We start from the raw sequence: 233 nt of genomic DNA, 5'->3' as shown, positions 1-233 counted from the left end.
CGTCCAAAGACTATAGAATACCCTAATATCTTACAGGGACTTTGTCCCGTCTCACTACCTCCACACAAAGTGGAGCAGAAATTTCATCAAAACTATTTAAAAAAAAAAATTAAAATAGCCATTTACAGGGTTCGTACGGTCATGAAAACACCAGAAAGCTTTGGAAAAGTCGTGGAAATTTATTTTAGAAATCTCTATATAATAGAATATGTTTAATCACGTCCTGAATCTCG

Source organism: Sinocyclocheilus anshuiensis, unplaced genomic scaffold (assembly GCF_001515605.1).
Source record: "Sinocyclocheilus anshuiensis isolate Anshui unplaced genomic scaffold, SAMN03320099.WGS_v1.1 scaffold14356, whole genome shotgun sequence".
Classification (NCBI taxonomy): Eukaryota; Metazoa; Chordata; class Actinopteri; order Cypriniformes; family Cyprinidae; genus Sinocyclocheilus; species Sinocyclocheilus anshuiensis.
This window is presented reverse-complemented; position numbering follows the sequence as displayed.